This window comes from Canis aureus, chromosome 24, assembly GCF_053574225.1.
Source record: "Canis aureus isolate CA01 chromosome 24, VMU_Caureus_v.1.0, whole genome shotgun sequence".
Classification (NCBI taxonomy): Eukaryota; Metazoa; Chordata; class Mammalia; order Carnivora; family Canidae; genus Canis; species Canis aureus.
The window spans coordinates 17,720,688-17,740,379 of record NC_135634.1 but is presented as its reverse complement, the minus strand read 5'-3'; the positions used below and the strand labels follow the sequence as shown (position 1 = coordinate 17,740,379).

At 36.6% G+C, this 19,692-nt stretch overlaps 1 protein-coding gene across 3 annotated transcripts in view; it reads right to left on the bottom strand.

The window, feature by feature from the left end:
* The window catches only part of MICU2 (mitochondrial calcium uptake 2), a 126,908-nt gene that overhangs the window by 72,646 nt on the left and 34,570 nt on the right, over window positions 1-19,692 (bottom strand). The gene's annotated exons all lie outside the window — the stretch shown is intronic.

The window sequence follows — 19,692 nt, the reverse complement described above, 5'->3', positions numbered from 1 at the left end:
CACACAACAAATAATTTAATTACAGTTTAAAACTGATGTATGGGGCACCTGGGTGGCTCAGTGGTTGAGCATCTGCCTTGGACTCAGGTCCTGATCCCGGGGTCCTGGGATCGAGTCTCATATCAGGCTCCTTGTAGGGAGCCTGCTTCTCCCTCTGCCTCTCTCTGTGTCTTTCATGAATAAATAAATAAAATCTTAAAAAAAAAACAAAAAACAAAAAACCCTGATGTAAAGGGGTAAATACAGCAGCTAGAAAGTAAGTAATAGGGGGAGGGGAAGACAGGGAAATCTCCAAACAAGAGATGCTGAAGTGAACATCTTAAGGTATGCATGAATTCGCTCAGAGAAATGGGGTTTAAAGCATTCTGGGAACAGCATGTGCAGTTCTGAGACAAGGAGAGTTGGAGCACTGTAGGAACAGAGTGGGGCCTGTCAGTTACTTCTACTGTGATGAGGAGGGAAGAGTGTGTGGTAGTTTTGGTGGCAGGAAGCTGAGGTAATTGCTACCTAAAGACTTCTATTTTCTCTTTGAGTAGGTGATCAAGGTAGTTTGCTCGAACATGTAGGAGAAAGTATAAGAAACTTAGCATGACATCCAAAGATTGCTAGTATAAAGAAAAACTGACTTTTGTGTAGAGATGCTATATCCTGACCCTGATAACTCACTTATTTTAGTAGTTTTATTATTTGTAGATGCTTTGGGATTTTCTACATAGGTAATCATGTCTCTGACCAAAGACCACTTTAGTTCTTCCTTTCAAATCTATAGGTCTCATTTCTTTTTTTCTTGCCTTTTGGCACTGGCTAGGACTTCCAGTACACTGTTGAATACCAGTGGTAAGAGTGAAGAGCCTTGCCTAGTTCTTGATCCTGGAGGCAGTCAATCTTTCACCATTAAAAATGATAATAGCAACTGGCTCTATGTCCATATGGCCTTTTAGGCCTAAAAAGTGCCATAAAGTCCTTGGAGGCCTAACACATCAATTCTTTTTTGGAAAATGAGTCTATCATCAATCTGTGCTTTTAAAATTTTTGATTATATAAAGACAAGATACCTCCTATAAATCAGTTCACTTTTCTATTAGAATTACCCTAGATGAATATTTTGGTTACATACCTGCTTAGACCCACAGGAGTTCTCTGCTTTAGAAAAGCATATAGTCATGTTTTTATTATTTTAGTGTCTCCATTTATCTTTCCTAAAATATCGTAATTCTAAAACTAGTATTTTCAATTGGGTATAGGATTAGTATTTTTTATACATGCATTTTATATAGCTTTATTATATTTCATAAACCATAAAAACCATCCATTTAAGCTGTATAGTTCAATAGTTTTTTGTATATTCACAGAATTGTACACTCATCACTACAATCTAATTTCAGAACATGTTACTACCCCCAAAAGAATGAAAAATCCATTAGCCGTCACTCCTTCTTCCCCACTCCTAGGCAACTGCTAATCTCCTTTCTGTCTCTAGAGATCTGTGTTTTCTGGACATGTCATATAAATGGACTCATATAATATGTGGCTTTTTGTGACTGGCTTCTTTCATCAAGCATTATGTCCTTAAGGTTCATGCAAGTTATTGCATGTATCAGTACTTCATTTTTTAAAAGAGCTGGGTAAGATTTCATTGTATAAATCTACCATATTTTGTTGGATCCATTCATCTGTTGGTGAACCTTTAGGTCATTTCTATTTTTTGGCTATTGTGAATAACGTTGCTATGAACATTCATGTGCAAGTTTTTGTGTGGAGGTATGTTTTTACTTCTCTTGTATGGTCTACCTAGGAGTGGAAATGCTGGGTCCTAGAAATTCTTCTCTTTCTTTTCTTCACTGTCAAGTTTTTCTCTCATCTGTCTATACATACACAATTGTTTTTCTCATCTTAAAAAAAACTCTTCCTTGAACTCACTTCCACTTCCATCTACTGCTCCAACTTTCTCCTTTTTACAGCAAATCCCTCAGTATCTATATTTGTTTTTTCCCATTTTCTCTTTTCCCATGTCCACTAAAAACTACCTTAGATAGGCTTTCATCTTCATACCACTCCACCAAAACTGTGCCTATGAAAATCACCACTAAACCCTCATGTTGTCAAATCCAGTGGTCAATCCATTCATTTACTTATTTGTTTTTCTGACTGAAGTATAGTTGGCAAACACTATTATGTTAATGTCATGTGTACAACACAGCGATTCAACATTTAACACACATTACAAAATGCTCACTATGGCAAGGTAGCTACCATATGTCACCATACAAAGTTATTACAATATTACTGACTATATTCCCTACACTGTGCTTTACATTGCCTTGAACTATTTATTTGAGAACTGGAAGTTTGTACCTCTTAATCCCTCTCAGCTATTTACCCATTCCACAACCCATCTCCCCTTTGGCAACCACCAACTCCATTTTTTGTATTTATCAGAGTGTTTCTATTTTGTTTGTTCATGTGTTTTGGTTTTTAGATTCCACATTTCACTTAGCCTAATAGGGACCCTTTAGGTCCATTTTTTGTATTTATCAGAGTGTTTCTATTTTGTTTATTCGTTTGTTTTGGTTTTTATTTTTATTTATTTATTTATTTTTTTAAAAGAGTTTATTAGAGAGAAAGAGGGAGAGAGAGAGAGAGAGAGAGAGAGAGGCAAAGACCTAGGCAGAGGGAGAAGCAGGCCCCATGCAGGGAGCCCGACACGGGACGCGAACCTGGGTCTCCAGGATCAGGCCCTGGGCTGAAGGTGGCACTAAACCGCTGAGCCACCGGGGCTGCCCTGTGGACCACCTTTAGGTCCATCAATGTTGCTGTAAATAATAAGACTTCATTTTTTTAAATGGCTGAGCAATATTCCATTGTGGTATAAAGATGTATCATATCTTTTCTCTCCCTTCTTCTTTTATGAGTATAGTTGAACATACATAACATTAGTTTTGGGTGTACAACATAGTGATTGGTTAACTTTATATATTATGCTATGTTCATAAGCATAGATTTGTTCCAAACACACTGCATCTTAATCCATTTATCCACTGAAGGACATTTGAGTTGCTTCCGTATCTTGGCTATTATAAATGAGGCTGCAATGAACACAGGGGTGCAGATCCTTTTCAAATCAGTGTTTTCATTTTCTTTTTTTTTTTTTTTTTTTGTGTGTGTGTTTTCATTTTCTTTAGGTAAATACCCAGAAGTGAAATTACTGGATCACACAGTAATTCTAATCTTAATTTTTTGAAGAACCACCATACTGTTTTCACAGTAGTTGCACCAATTTACATTCTTACCAACAGTGCACAAGGGTTCCTTTTTTGCCATATCCTTGCCAATACTTACATTTCTTTTCTTTTTGATACTACCCATTTTGACAGGTGATGTCGTTGTGATTTTGATCTGTATTTCTCTGGTGATTAGTGATGTTCAGCATCTTGCCATGTGTCTACTGGCCATGTGTTTGTTTCCTTTGGAAAACTGTCTATTGAGGCCCTCTACTCATGTTTTAATCAGATTAGTTTTTTTTGGTGTTGAGTTGTAGGAGTTCTTCATATATTTTGGATATTAACCCCTTATCAGATATATCATTTGCAAATATCTTTCCCACTCAATAGGATGCCTCTTCATTTTATTGATAGTTTCCTTGCTATGCAAAAGCTTTTCAATTTGCTGTAGTCCCAACTATTTATTATTACTTTTGTGGTCCTTACCTGAGGAGGCAGATCCAAAAGAATATTACTAAGATCGATGTCCAAGAGTTTTTCACTTATGTTTTCTTTTAGGAATTTTATGGTTTCAGGTCTCATATTTAGGTCTTCAATCCATTTTAGTTTATTTTTAATGTGGTAAAAGACAATGGTTCAGTTTCATTCTTTTGCATGTAGCTGTCCAGATTTCCCAACACCACTGATTAAAAAAAGTGTCTTTTCTCCCATTTTGTAATGTTGTCTCCTTTGTTGTAGATTGTGACCATATAAATGTGAGTTTATTTCTGGGCTCTATTTTGTTCCATTGATCTATGTGTCTGTTTTTGTGCCAATACCATACTGTTTTGATCACTCTGATTTTGGAGGATAGTTTCAAATCTGGAGTGTGATACCTCCAGCTCTGCTGTTTTCTCAAGACTGTCTTTGTTTATTATGGGTCTTCTGTGGTTCCCTGCAAATTTTAAGATCTGTTCTAGTTCTGTGAAAAAATGCTACTGAAATTTTGATAGGGATTGCACTGAATCTGTAGATTGCTTTGGGAAGTATGGACATTTTAACCATATTTATTTTTCTAATGCACAAGCATGGTATACCTTCCCATTTATCTGTGTCATCTTAAATATCTTTCATCAATGTCTTATAGTTTTCAGAGTACAGGTCTTTCACCTCCTTGGTTAAATTTATTCCTGGGTATCTTATACTTTTTGGTGCAATTGTAAATGAGACTGTTTTCTTGATTTCTCTTTCTGCTAGTCTGTAATTAGGCAATAGAATGCAACAATATTAATTTTGTATCTTGTGACTTTAATGAATTCACTTATTAGTTCTAACAGCTTTTTGGTGGTGCCCTTATGGTTTCTATACACAGTAACCTATCATCTGCAAACAGGGACAATTTTATTTCTTTTCCAATTGGATGCCTTTTATTTCCTTTTTTTTTGGTCTGATGGCCATGGCTGGCACTCCTAGTACCATGTTGAATAAAAGTGGTGAGAATTAGTAGCAGGAAAGGAATGATAAAGATCAGACAAACGAAATAGAAATTTAAGAAAAGACCAATATAAATAAGAGCTGGTTCTCTGAAAAGGTAAACTCAAACTATTCCAAAAAACTGAAGATTCCTCAGGCAGTTAAGCTCTACTGATTTTCAAAGCCAGATATCATGGGGTGTGATCTGCAGGGTGGGGGTGCCCAACGTTGGGCCTGACCCCCTCTTTCTGCAGGGTAAACCTCTGTGCCTTTGATATCCTTTTGGCTTGTAGTTTTCTCTGCTGGGGATCTGGTTCTGTACCTCATCATGTCCCACTCATTTAGATTTGGCTTTTTCTTCATGTCTGTAGCTAATTTCATGGAATACCTATTGTGCTAATTTCAGGTTATTCTCAGAGTAAGTTGCTCTACATGTAGTTGCAGGCTTGGTCTGTTTATGGGAAGAGGTGAACTCAGTATCTTCCTACTTTGCCATCTGCTCCACACCACCTCCAATAGTCAATTTTTACTCCTTGTCTTACTTGACTTGTTACTGACATTTTTCATGGTTGATTATTCCTTCCTCCTGGAAATACTTTCCTGCACTTTGCAATACTCTACTTTACTGGTTTTCTTCATTAACTGCCCCTACTCAGTTTCTTTTACTGCTTTCTCTCTCATCTCTCCAACTCTAAATGCCAGAATACCTCAGAGCTCATTTTTACTGCTTATCTTTTCTATCTAAACTCACTTTTACAATCTCATCAAGTATCTTAACTTTAAATAGCACAAATTCGCTGAAAAGTCTTAAATTTATACTTTTGGTTCAGTTCACCTCCTTACTTGTGTAACTGCTTACTCTTCTTGGAACTCTAGTAGAAACTTGTTAATGAATACCCACTGTGTGTCAAGTACTTTTCTGAACATTTGGTCTATGACACTGAGCACAAGAGACAAAAATCCCTGTTGTCATGGAACAAGCATTCTGGGGGTGGAGCACAGATAATAAACAATAAACTTAGAAAATTAAGTAAATCAGATATAGTATATATTAGATTGTCATAAGTGCTAGGAGAAAAACCTGAACAAGGTAAAAGGGATTAAAAGGGCAGCAGAATGAATGGATAGGTGTGTGTGTGTGGTGTGAGATTACATTTCTTCCCTGAGTAGGCAATTAGGGCAAACGGAAGGATTAGCCAAAAGATATCTGGACAATGTGTTTCAGGCAAAGGGGACATCCAGTGCAAAGGCTGTAGGGTGGGAGCATGTTTATTGTTTGAGGAAAAGCAAGGTGCCCATGTGGCTAGAATGGAGTGAGCTAAGAGAATAACAAGTGTTCAGGTTAGGGAGGTGATAGTGGTGGACAGATAAGTTTATACTTTATAAAATACTTTAACGTAACATTATTTTTAACTTTTTGAAGAATGTCCATACTGTTTTCCAGAGTAGCTGTACCAGGTTGCATTCCCACTAGCAGTGTAAGAGGGTTCTCCTTTCTCTGCATCCTTGCCAACATCTATTTCCCTGAGTTGTTAATTTTAGCCATTCTAACCAGTGTGAGGTGGTATCTCATTGTGGTTTTGATTTGTATTTGCATGATGCCGAGTGATGTTAAACATTTTTTCATTTGTCTGTTGGCCAGTTGAATGTCTTTGAAGAAATGTCTGTTCATGTCTTCTGCCCATTTCTTGAACCGGATCTTTTGTTTTTTGGGGTGTTAAGTTTGATAAATTCTTAATAGATTTTGGATACTAGCCCTTTATCTGATAATATCTTTGCAGTATCTTCTCCCATTTCATAGGCTGCCTTTTAGTTTTATAAATTTGACTATTTTTAATAACATTTCTCCAAATGAAGTGTACTTCTCATGGCAAGGATGTATTACTGCTTTGTTACATACATAGCCTTATTACAAAAGAGTTGGTTCTTAAGTTGCTCTGTATGAATGAAGCAAAGGGCATAATACAGAGGAGGTAAAAGTCAGTGCAACAAGTGCTCCGAGTGTTAAGCTAAAAGTTATGGGAAATGCTAAGTAATTTTAAGTAGGAGAGTAAAAGGAACAATTGTTGGTATGGGAAAAAGATGTCTAGACTGAAGGAAAGGGGGTTGTTGCAATAATCCAGAGAGAAGTGCTGAGAGCCTAAAATAAAGCAAAAGAAATAAAAATAGAGAAAGACAAATAAAAGAGAAATTAAGGAGGCAGAACAAGCAGGTCTTGGTGATGAACTGGATATAAAAGATGAGGCAGATGGAGAGGTTTATGAAAACTCCCAAAAGATGGAGTGACTTAGGGATGTGATGAGAGTTGTGCCATCACAAAGATACAGGAAAAGACTTAAGAAAGATGATGAATTCATTTCAGACATGTTGAGTTTTCGATGTCTGTGGGGTAACACAAGTTTCTAATGGACAGCTAAGAGTTTTAGGCTAAAGACAAAAATGTCTGAAGTAACAGTCACAAGTGATAATAAAATCATTCAGGGATTATAAGGTGAGTAGAGCTTAAGAGCACATGGGCATTTAAGAGTTGACAGGAAGACGAGGAATCATAAAAGCAACTGAAAAGTAATGAATATATTTGTTAGCAAAAAAAAAAAAAAAAAACCCCAACAAACTAGGGAATGTGTCTTGGGGAGAATGAAGTTTCAAGGAGAGAGTAAATGCTGTTAAAAGATCAATTAAGAAGTAGGCAGAAAAAGCAGCCATTGGTCTTGGCAATTTGGTCACTGGTAATCTTAAAGATAATATTCAGTAGAGAGGTGAGAGAAGCAGCCAGGTTGTGGTGTACGAGGGAGTAAGTGGGCTATAAAGGAAGGAGCATAGATGGCTGAAATCTGGCTGAGGAGAGAACAGCCAGAGAGAAGTAAGATCATGTTAGGGATTTTTTCAAGATAGTAAAGACATAAGACCACCTGTAAATTTCAGAGGAGGAGGCAGTAGAGATAAAAAGAATGACAAAACTAGAGGAGATGGTGGTGGAATTAGTCTTAGGGTGAGGAGCACACCACTAGGAGAAAGCTAATGACGGATGTGTAAGTGCTTTAGAGAATCTAAGTGAAGTTGAAGAACATGAATTTAGTGGCTCCAAACTGCACAATAATGTGATTTTCTCCCAATAGTTCTTGGCAGGCAAGGTTTATCCTTTAAAAAGGATAAAGATATTTGAAAGCAACTATTAGTGAGTGACAAAATGACAAACCATGTAGCTACAGAAAAGGAAGAAAATCCAGAAGAGCTGAGAGCTTGGGAATAATAGAAAAATTGAGATTAGAAGCTTTTCTGAGGCCAAGAATAGGTGTATTGGGTATTAGGAAGTGGGTAAGATGGAAGGATAATTGATACATTGTTGCTAGAGAGTGGTTTCTGTAATTTGCAATTTCTAAATTGGAGCAATTCCAGGAAATGGACATGGGATGTGAATGATAAGAATACAGGTCACTGGAATTGAGAACCAAAGAACTGTAAGGCTAAAGAGATTTCAATGTAAAAGAACTTAAATAAGAGAAAATGATGTTTCAATCACATAACCTAGTTCTTAAAGGAGCATGCTTTTTATAGTATTTAGAGTACACAATGGGGAATTAAGGATGACACTGATCTCCCCCAAACCCAGGAAAAAATGAAGAAGCATCCAGCATCCACTTGAAAGAACATTAGCAAAGTATATTATTTGCAAAAAGTTCTGAAAGGTACAAACCAGGCAAAAATGAGTTTAGGATCTAATAAATCTCAGACTGCTTTGTTTCTTTCTATTTATACATGAAGACCATGGGTCATTGGGTTGGCTCTAGTTTTCCTTGTTTTGCTGTTCACCATGATCCATAGGAATGCAACCAAGATTATTATTATTCTTATCCATGATGAAAAATGAAGATGAAGTACATCATATGCATAAAGGATATATTATTTGGCCTGCAAATTACTGAATTCTTGATTTAGCTAAATGCCTTCTGATAGAGTTTAATTGCATTCCAATGAACAATAAAAGTGCAAAAGTTATAAGAGCCCAAATTGGTTAAACCAATGGTTGCATAAAAACAACAATGAAACAAAGAAAAAAAGCCACATAAACTTTAAATTTGATTAGAAGAATAGTATAGGTCTGTGGCTAAAATAAGGTAAAGCAAAAACTAGATTCAACTGAAAAAGGGAGGAAATTCTCTGATGATATTAAGCACAAGAGTAATAGTTTGATGAAGAAGAAAATACAAATGTTTAATGAAAATCAAAGAAGTGAACCACTGAATTAGGTGAAGAGAAAACACTGAATCAGGTGAAAAGAAAACAAACACTAATACATATTATTTACAGGTATACTTTAATATTTTGAGGATGATGATCAATTTTTACAACTTCTATTTGAAGCGCACAAACAAATGAGCACAAATTATAGTATAAGACATAGACAGCATTGACATTTCTGATAACCAAGAGTTGATTGGCTGCAAAATATTTCTAAAGAATTCTTCCATTATCCTTTGTTTCCTCCTATAATATCATCTTCTTCGTTCTGTATCCTTTAGAATCAAAATTCTTAGAAAAAGTAATCTATACTTGCTTTTTTCATTCCTTCTAATTCTCTCTTTTACTGCCCACTACTCTCATGAAACTGATCTACCTAAGGTCCTAATGACTCATGCTAGTGACCAAATTCAATAACCTGTTTCCAGTTATCATTCTACCAGACCTTTCTGGAACATCCATACTACTGACCAAACATTTTCTGACTCATATGACACTGCATTCTCGTTTCTGGTCAACAGTCTTATTTTAAAAATCAATTGCTTCTTTTGCTTCATTTACCTTTTAAATGTACACTTAAGAAGCATTTAAAATTTTCTTTTTTAGACCAATATTATATTTTGCAGAGGAATTAGAAAATTGCAAGAACAAAAACAAAATATAAAAACTAATAATGCCAAAAGCCAAGAGTGTACTATTAGAATTTGTACTACAGCAGTCTGTATTTTATTTAAAAACAAATATAAATAAGAAAAATATGCACTCTTACTCTTTATACACTTTTTAAGAACCTGCTTAAATCGACAGAATTGAAGGGGAAAAGGCAGTTCTACAATAAGAAACTTCAATATTCTACTTTTAACAATGAACAGGGCAGCCCCGGTGGCGCAGCGGTTTAGTGCCGCCTAAAGCCCCGGGCATGATCTGGAGACCCTGGATCGAGTCCCACATCAGGCTCTCTACATGGAGCCTGCTTCTCCCTCTGCCTGTGTCTCTGCCTCTCTCTCTCTCTCTGCATCTCTATGAATAAAAAAATAAAAAAAAGATGTATTTAAAAAAAACAAAACAAAACAATGAACAGAGCCACCACCAAGAAGAGTAATAAAGGAACTAGAAAACCAGAATAACACTATATACCAATTAGACCTAACAGATAAATAGAACACTTAAGAATATCAGTTTATACATACTTTTCATATACACATGAAATACTCCAGAATAGACCATAAGCTAGTTTAAAAATCAAGTCTTTATACATTTAAAAGTTGAAATCACATAAAATAACAGTGGGATGAAACTAGAAATAAGCAGCAGAAGGAAAACTAAAAGACTCACAAATATTATGGACATTAAACAACACACTCTTCAAATAACTGATGGGTCAAAGAAGCAATCACAAGGGAAATTACAGAATACCTTCAGAATAATGGGAATAAAATCACAACATATTAAAACTTATTGGATACAGTAAAAACATTGCCTACAGGGAAATTTACTGCTATAAATGTGTACATTAACAAAGAAGAAGATCTCAAATCAATTGTACACATTAAGAAGCTAGAGAAAAGTGCAAACCAAACTGTAAGCTGGCACAGGGAGAAAATAATAAAGATTTAAGTGGCGATAAACAAAACAACAGAATAACAGTAAAGAAAATCAACAAAACCAAAAATTAGTTCTTTGAAGAGATCAACAAAATATAAACTTTAACCTAGTTTGGTTATAATAAAAGAATAAAAGCTTAAGTTAAATTACTAAAATCAGAAATGAAAATGGGGACATTACTACCGATTTTACAGAAATAAAAAGAATTGAGAGAATACTATAATTAATATGCCAAAAAATTGGATAACCTGGATGAAATGGGTGAATAACTAGAAATAATGAAATAAATGAGCAAAATGAACCCAGAAAAATAGAAAATATGAATATACTCAAACATGGAGATTAAATCAGTGATAAAGAAGTGTCCAACAAACAAAAGCCCAGGACCTGATGGCCTCACTAGTGAATTCTATCATTTTAAATTAAGAATTAACACCAATACTCTTCATACTCTTCCAAAAATTGAAGAGAAGGAAACAAGTCTAAACTCACCCTAAGAGACCACTATTACCCTGATGCCAAAAGTAAAGACATTAGAAGAAAACCATAGGCCAATACCTCTTGCTAATATCGGTGTAAAAATTCTCAACAAAATACTAGCAAACAGAATTCAATAGCATGTTAAAAGGATTATATACCATGGCCAAAGGAGATTTATTCCTGGAATGCAAGGGATTCCTTCATATTTAAGATACGAAAACCAATCCATGTATTACATCACTTAATAGAATCAAAGGAAAAATCCCCACATGATCATTTCAATGAGTCTGAGAAGCACCTGACAAAATCCAACATCTTTTCATTATAAAAACACTCAATTTCCTAATGTTCTAGGAAAAGAAGGGATCTTCTATAAAGGGCATATTTGTAAAATGAGAGAGAACTATATACTCAATGGTAAAGTCTTAAGAGTAAGATTAGGAAGAAGGAAAGGATGACCAGCTGTTTACACCAATCAGTTCAACAAGTGTCTATAAGTTCTCAACAGAGCAATTAGGCAAGAAAAAAGAATAAAGGGCATCCATTTAGAAAAGGAGAAGTATAATTATTTCTAACAATAGACATGATCTTGTATGTAGAAAATCTTAAGAAAATCACTAAACACCGTTAGAATAAATGAATTCATCAAAGTAACAGGATAAAATAATCAACACACAAAAATCTTGTATTTCTATACACTAGCAATGAATAATCCAAAAAGGAAATTAAGAAAATTCCATTTGCAATAGTATCAAAAGGAATAAAATACTGAGGGGCCACTCCAGATTTCTTGTGGCAGTTGTTTGTATACCTTTTCCCATTTTTTTACTTTCACTTTTTTTGTTTGTTTTTGCATCTAAACTATCTCCTGTTAACAGCAAACAGCAAATAGTTGGATCTTGTTTTTAAAGCTAGTGTGACCACATGAAAAGATGTTCATCACCACTTATCATGAGGGAAATGCAAATCAAAGCTACAATGAGATATCATCTCATACCTATAAGAATGGCTAAAATCTGTCAGAATGGCTAAAATCTCAAACACAAAAAACAAGTATTGGTGAGGAGGTTGAGAAAAAGGAACCCTCTTGCACTGCTAGTGGGAACACAAACTAGTGCAGCCACTGTGGAAAATAGTATGGAGGTTCTACAAAAAGTTAAAAATAGAACTACCGTATGATCCATCAATTACACTACTGAGTATTTACCCAAAGAATATAAAAACACTAATTCAAGGGGATACATGCACCCCTATGTTTATAGCAGCATTACTGACAATAGCCAAGATATGGAAGAAGCCCAGGTGTCCATCAACTGCTGAATGGATAAAGAAGATGGTACACGTATACACACACACACAAAGAATATTATTCAGCCATAGAAAAAAAAATAAAATATTGCCATTTGTAATGATATGGATGGAGCTAGAAGTATAACGCTAAATGAAATAAGTCAAAGAAAAACAAAATACCATTTGATTTCACTCGTATGTGGAATTTAAGAAACAAATGAGCAAAGGGGAACAAAAGAATGAGAGACAAATCAAGAAACAGATTCTTAATTTCAGAGAATAAACTGATAGTTATGAGAGGGGAGAGGTGTGAGGGGATGAGTTAAATAGGTGATAGGGATTAAGGAGGGCACTTGTATGATAAGCACTGAGAAATGTATAGAATTGTTTAATCATTATATTGTACATCTGAAACTAATATAACACTGTTAACGAACTGGAATTAAAATAAAAACCTAAAAAAAATAAATGTAGTCTGACAACTTTGCCTTTTGATTGTACTGAGTCATACATTCACATTTGACAGTGGTACTGATATAGCTGAATTTGTATCTAGCATTTTACTTTTTGTTTTCTAGGTACGTTAGGCCTCCACTTCTCAGGGAGGCACAACTTTAGGTATGCCCACAATCACTGGGATGGTAATACTTTTGGCAGTTCTCCTGGTCTCTTTTCCTGACCATATCAAGATGTTAAACTCCATCCTCAGCTGACTGCTTTACTGTTTCCAAGAATGCTTGGGACATAGGCACTGCTCTGGACAATAATAAAATCAAAATTGGGATCCCTGAAGGAATAGTTCCCATGATCAGTGTTTAATATTTGTTATGAACCCTCTAGTGCTCTTTCCAGCTATCTTTCATTCATTCTCTTTCGCAAACTAGACAGCTTACAGTTAAAGCCAGCTATCTTCATTGAAACTATCAATAATCTCCCAATTACCTTTCACCACAACCTCCACTTGTTTTTCAAAGCACCCTTGGGCTTGAGCTTCTCTATGCTGTTTAAAACAATGTCAGTTTCTTTGCAGAGATATCAGAAGCTTTTTTTTTTGCCACCTCTTTCTTTCCCCAGGCAAAATCTCTTAGCCAGGGCTCTGGAGCTGGGAGTAGGGCTCTCAGTGACACCCCTATTGTAAGAGGTGGGTGGTAGTAATCTCTGATCTCAGAGTGGAAGCAAAGCCTTACGAGCCGGGAGAAGAGACATCAAGATTCCAATATTCTCAGTGGCATGGAGCCCATGCAGAGCCTCCATTCTATGAGTGAGGTTTGGGGGACAAGAAGAAAGCTCCCACCTTTCAATTGCACTTGCACAGAAATCAGCCTCTGCAAGTAACTGAAGGCAGGATGAGAAATGCTAGTGTCCTGCTCCCCTGGGACGTAACCTTCTGACTGGGAATTGGGGATAGAGAGAACCCTGTGTTCTTGGCTGCACTAGTCTGGAAGGGAATTTTGGCTTCACCCCTGGAATGAGGAAGGGATTAGTCTTAGTTCAAACAGCACAGATTCTCACTTTTTATCCTATTTTAGCAGATTTTCTTGAATATATGGTTCTTCATTTGCTGTATGACCTTAGGAATGTTTCCTGAGATTTTAAATGATATTTTAAAATATTCAATCAGTGTCAGTGGGATGCAGGTCCATGGAGCTCCTCATGCTGATGTGATAGGAGTTTATCTTTTCAGTTTGTTCACTTTTAGTACTAAATAAGATACCATTGTACAAATATGGGACAATTTATCCATTCTCCAAATGAGGGATGTCTGGGTTGTTTCTTGTTTTTTTTTTTTTTTTTTCTAATACTGCTGCTATAAAATATTCTTATACATATATCCCACTGTATGTACATGGGCAAGTATTCCAATTGGGTTGTACAGTATGCATACACAGAGGAATGGGATTTCTAGATCAAAAGTTATGCAAATGTTTAACTTTATAAGACAGTGCCAAAGTGTTTTCTAAAGTAGCTGTTTCAATTGGTACTTATACCCACTGGGGTATGAAAGTCTATATTGATCTAGATCCTCTACTACCTTTGTTAACAGAATTAACTGCTGCCAACCTACACTGTAAAAATTTGTATCTTACTGTTGTCACTAATAAAGGTAAATGTATGTTTATTGTTCTTGTATGTTTTCTCTTCTGTGAATGCTATTTATTTCTTCCATTTTTTGATTGGATTGTCTTTTTCTTATTGATCTGTATATATTCTGAGTATTAATTGTCAGTCATATATATTATACATAAATGTTACCAGTTTGTGGCTTGTCTTTTCAATTTCTCTAAGGCAAATAGAGCTGATAAACAGAAGTTCTAATTTTAATATAGTTGAATTTGTCAATCATTTATGTTAATGCTATTTGTGTCTTCTAAACAATTATTTATTTATTAAAATATTTATTTGAGAGTGAGAGAGAGCACACATGTGTGCATGAGGGCGGCACAGAGGGAGAGGGACCTGAGGGTCTACCCGAGCAGTGGACCTGCTCCTGCTGAGCAGAGAGCCAGATGTGGGATCACGACCTGAGCCAAAAGGTAGATGCTTAACTGACTGAGCCACCCAGATGCCTCTACTTTTTGTGTCTTATTTAAGAAATGTTTCTCTAACACAAGGAAACAGATTTTTAAAATTATCTTTGAAAAATTTTTACTACCTGTCTTTTAATTGGTGTATTTAGATCTTTCATATCTAAAGTGATTTTTGATATAGTTGGGATTACTATCTACCATATTTGCAACTGTTTTCTATTCATTGTTCTTGCTTTTGTTACCTTTCCTTTTTTGTCTTTTTCTGCCTTCTCTGATTTTAACTGAGCATTTAGTACAATTTGATTCTCTTCTCTCATAGCATGCCAATTATGTTTCTTTAAATATTTTTTATTGGTTTCCGCAAGGTTTGCAATATACATTTATAACCAAACTAAGTCTACTTTCAAGTAACACTATACTGCTTCATGGTAGTACAGGTGCCTTATAGCAGAGTATCCTAAATTTCTTAATCTCATTCCTTCGAACACTGCTGTCATTCATTTCACTTATCTATAAGCTATAATCAATCATCCACTATGTTGCTGCTATTGTTATTTGAATAAACTGTCAGATCTGTTAAGAAAAAGAAATGATTTTCTTGTATCTTCATCTATTCCATTTCTAACTCTCTTATTTTCTTCATGTAGACCTGAGTTTTTGATCTATATCACTTTCCTTCTTTCAGAAGAACATAACATTTCTTTAGAGCAGGTCCACTGGTGACAAATTCCCTCAGTTTTTGTTTGAGAAATTCTTTACTTCTTTACTTTTGAAGGATAACGTCACTGGATACAGAACTCTAGGCTGGTGGATTTTTCTTTGAAAATTTTGTCCATTCTGATACTCTACGTCTTTTGATTGGAGCATTTAGTTCATTTAAATTCAGAGTGATTACTGATGAATATGAATTGAGTGCTATATTACCTGTAAAGTCGGTGTTCCTGTAGACTGTCTCTGTTCCTTTTGGTCTCTCTTTTCCGCTCAAGGGTCCCCTTTAGTATTTCTTGTAGAGCTGGTTCGGTGTTCACAGACTCCTTTAGTTTTTGCTTGCCTTGAAAACTCTTTATCTCTCCTTTCATCCTGAATGACAGCCTTGCTGGATAGAGTATTCCTGGCTGCATATTTTTCCCATTCAGCACACTGAATATATCATGCCACTCCCTCTGGCCTCCAGATCTCTGTGGACAGTTTGCTGTTAATCTTATGTGTCTACCTTTGTAAGTTCGGACCTTTGTTCCTAGCTGATTTCAGAATTCTCTCTTTATCTCTGTATTTTGCAAGTTTCACTATCACATGTCTTGGTGTTGACCTGTTTTTATTGACTTTGAGGAGAGTTCTCTGTGCCTCGGACTTGAATGCCTGTTCCCTTCCCCAGGTTAGGTAGGTTCTCAGCTATAATTTGTTCAAACAGACCTTCTGCCCGCTTTTCCCCTCCTTTCTTCTGGTACTCCTATGATATGGAGTACATTGTCCAGGGCCTGGTGCTTCAGGAAGTATTTCTGGTGTATGCTGTGTACATTCTGCTGTTGTGTTTTGGCTGCTCTTTCCCACAGGCCGGTCCTCTGCTGAGTTCCTCCATGCTTGTAGTGATGAGTGTTTGGACCTTTAAGCCATTATGCTTGGGTTTGTTTAGGATAGGCCTGATAAGAAAGAAAAAAAAAAAAGCCCAATCCAAGAAAAGAGAAGAAAAGGAACAAGCAAGCAAATAAACAAACAAGAAAGTATATGCCTGATTCCAAAGGAAAAGAAAAAGAAGGCAAGAGGGGAAAAAAAAGCCTGATCCAAAAAACTACAAAAAGAAACAAGCCAACAAATGAACAAAAGAACTATAAGCCTGATGGCAGGGGAAAAATATATATTAAAAAAAATATGTGAATAAGGAAAGAGAGAGAGAGAGAGGAAGGGAGGAAGGAAGAAAGAGAGGAAGGGAGGGATAAAGGAAGGAAAGGAGGGAGGAAGGGAGGAAGGAGTAGGGGGAGCTGAACTGAAACGGATCCTTTGGAGCAGTCTACAATCAGTAGTCTTGACGCAAGCAGGGGGCCTCTGTTGGTCTTCTGAGGGAGAGGCCTGCTGCACTGCCTCACAAGTAGACCTACCCTTGTAAAGATTCCACCACCTCCCCTCCCTGGCCACTGCAGGGGGGTGGGGTTTGGTTTAAGTGACTCTAGGGGTTGTGTTTCTGTCTGAAGTCTAATTGTGCTGCTATTAGGAGTGGGGGTGCAGTGGGGGCAGATGGGGTCAACCTGCCTTCTCAACCTGAGGAAAGGAACTTATGGCTGCCGCTGTCCCAAGGCCCTCACAGAAAAGTGAATGATCTCCTCTTCTGTGTCCCAGGCTATCAGAACCCTGCCTTCAACCCATCTGTGCCTGGCGGTTGGCCCGCCCTCCACACCACTCTCTCCCTCCATCCCTGACTCTGCTCTGTGAGAAGGGTTTCCACTGTTCTGTAGTGCCATGACTTTTCGCTCTCCCAATTCATGTCTCTGAACCTCACGTCTGTCACGTTCTTGCCCCAATTGTGCAAATTGTTTTCTTAATCCTCAGATTGATTTCCTAGTTGTTCAAAATGACTTGATGTTGATTTAGCTGTGTTCCAGGGTCCCCCTACTACTCCGCCATCTTAGCTTCTCCCCCTATCCCAAAATTCTATTTTACTCTACTCTCTTCTTGCTTGCATGGTTTTGGAAAAGAAGTATAATTCTTAACCTTGTTTCCCTTTAGGTAAAGGTTTTCTCCCCAACTTCTATTAAGATTTTCTTTCTGTCTTTGATTTTCCATAGTTTGAATGATATGCCTAAGTATAGGATTTAAAAAAAAAAAATTATCCTGCTTAGGATTCTGTGAACTTCTTGAATTTGTAGCTTAGTGTTTACTAATAATTTTGGAAATTTCTCAGCATTAATTACTCTGAATATTTCTCCTGTTCTTTCCTCTTCTGGTATTGCTATTACATTCATGTTAAAATTTTTGAATTGTCCCACACTTTTTGGATGTTGTTTTTTTTTTTTTTTTTTCCCCAGTCTTTCTTTTTTTCAGTTTGGGGAGTCTTAATTAACATGTCTTCAAGCTCAATGATTATTTCCTTGGCCCAGAGCATTATTCTGATGAGCCCATCAAAGGCATTCTTCATTTCTATTATAGTGTTTATTATTTCTACATTTCCTTTTGATTCTAAGGGTTTCCCCACCTCTGCTTACCTTGCCTATCTGTTATTACATGTTGTGTACTTTTTTCTATTAGAGCACTTAGTTATATTAACCATGGTTATTTTAGGGATCCCTGGGTGGCGCAGCGGTTTGGCGCCTGCCTTTGGCTCGGGGCACGATCCTGGAGGCCTGGGATCGAATCCCATGTCGGGCTCCCTGCATGGAGCCTGCTTCTCCCTCTGCCTGTGTATCTGCCTCTCTGTCTCTCTCTGTGTAACTATCACGAATAAATAAATAAAATCTTTAAAAAAAAAAAAAAAAAAAAAAAAAAAAAAAAAACCATGGTTATTTTAAATTCTGGTCTGCTAATTCCAAAATCTCTGCTATATTTTTATCTGGTTCTGATGCTTGCTTTGTCTCTTCAGACTGTCTTTTGCCTGTTAACATGTCAACTGAGTTTCCTGAGAATCAGACAGGATTTATTAGGTAAATATTACTTAGAGATAGATCTTAAGTGTGAGGTTCTATTTTATATGGATAAAACTAGGATGAGTTTAATTTCTGCTACAGTTGTATGTGTGAGAGGCTTTTAAACACTTCTTCTGTTGTCCTTGTTTTTGTTTTTTCTGTTGTTTTCATTTCCTTAGAGACTCCTTCATATATAAGGTCTGAGGGTGCAGTTCTTCTGTGGTATTCTCCTTAGACAGGAGCCTTTGTGACGTGTGGTGACGTGTGCGGGGAGGCGAGGAGCTTATAACCTTATGATTAGGTGTTGGTCTGTTAGCGAGCCAGTGTCCCTGAGCTGTGATATTCACTAGTGCTTTAGGTTTTTTGTTTTCCTCCATAAGTGAAACAGGAAAGCTAGAGGGGGCCAGAGTTGGATATTTCCATTCCCCTAGGTTGCTTAAACTTTGGTAAAAGTTCCCTGTCTGTGTAGCCCTTCACTAAGGAGAACAGAATGCTCTGGAAGTATTTTCAAAATGATTACTTTTCTCCTCTTCCCGAGGGAAGATTTTTCTTAGATAGTCACTGTGAGAACCTGGTGGGACTCCTCTAGGTAAAATTCACAAAAGTACACGGGACTCTCATGGTGGGGTCTTCACAAGTTTTTTATTGAAGTCATCTCTCAATATTGATAATGGTTCCCCAAGTCTTTGTAGTCTTTTTCAACTCAATTTATACTTGTTATTTCTTACTTTGGCCTAGCCCCTATCACCTGTCCCACCTACAGCTACCTACAGGGTAGTACTTCCAGCACCCCCGATAGGTGTCAGGAAGTCAAGAAGTTTTCAGAGAACACTTTTATAATAAAGGCACAGAGGATAGGGCCATATTTATTCTTTGCAAAGTAAAAGGGACCTATATTCATTGTCACTAAATACGTTAACAGAATAATTAATTTATCTAGCATATTAGTTTTTGGTAGTATTGATGTTTTATATTGATAATGGTTCCCCAAAGTCTTTGTAGTCTTTTTCAACTCAATTTATACTTGTTATTGCATACTTTGGCCTAGCCCATATCACCTGTCCCACCTATAGCTACCTCCAGGGTAGTACTTCCAGCACCCCTGAGAGGTGTCAGGAAGTCAAGAAGCTTCCAGAGAACACCTTTATAATAAAGGCACAGAGGACAGGGCCATATTTATTCTCTGCAAAGTAAAAGGGATTAGGTTAGGTGATTAAACTAAGAATTTCTAACATCATGTGGAAAAACTAAAAGTTGATG